This window comes from Schistocerca gregaria, unplaced genomic scaffold (genome assembly GCF_023897955.1).
Source record: "Schistocerca gregaria isolate iqSchGreg1 unplaced genomic scaffold, iqSchGreg1.2 ptg000199l, whole genome shotgun sequence".
NCBI lineage: Eukaryota > Metazoa > Arthropoda > Insecta > Orthoptera > Acrididae > Schistocerca > Schistocerca gregaria.
The window spans coordinates 119876-120648 of record NW_026061737.1 but is presented as its reverse complement, the minus strand read 5'-3'; positions in this window follow the sequence as shown (position 1 = coordinate 120648).

Here is a 773-nt window from a genome sequence, read left to right as displayed (position 1 = left end):
AGCCAGTAAGAAGAAGTACAATTCAAGTTTTAGGTACTGATTATTGACTTTTTAGCTGGCTTTGGTGCCTTGGACATGAGCTAGGACCTTAAGATTCTGCATGAAAGGAGGACTAGCAGCCGAGTTGCACGGGAGAATGTGAAAAGTGTTCATATGTAGTAAAAACCTGAGAAATCCGTCCGTTTTCGTCATTTGTTATCGAATCGACTTAAAGCCAGATCGTCACATTGGCAACTCTTTTCTCTGAAACGGTTGTACTTATCGTCTGCAAAGCTATGTCGCGTGCTGCGGTATGCGGAGACACTAAAAGCACCATAGTAGAACACAGATGAAGCTTCTAAGTTGATGTAATAGCCAGTAAGAAGTAGTACAATTCAAGTTTTAGGTATCGATTACTGATTTTTTAGCTGGCTTTGATGCCTTGGACATGAACTAGGACCTTAAGATTCTGCATCAAAAGGAGGACTAGCAGCCGAGTTGCACGGGACAATGTGAAAAGTGATCATATGTAGTAAAAACCTGAGAAATCCGTCCGTTTTCGTCATTTGTTATCGAATCGACATAAAGCCAGATCGTCACATTGGCTGCTCTTCTCTCTGAAACGGTTGTACTTATCGTCTGGAAAGCTTTGTCGCGTGCTGCGGTATGCGGAGACACTAAAAGCACCATAGTAGAACACAGATGAAGCTTCTAAGATGATGTAATAGCCAGTAAGAAGTAGTACAATTCAAGTTTTAGGTATCGATTATTGACTTTTTAGCTGGCTTTGGTGC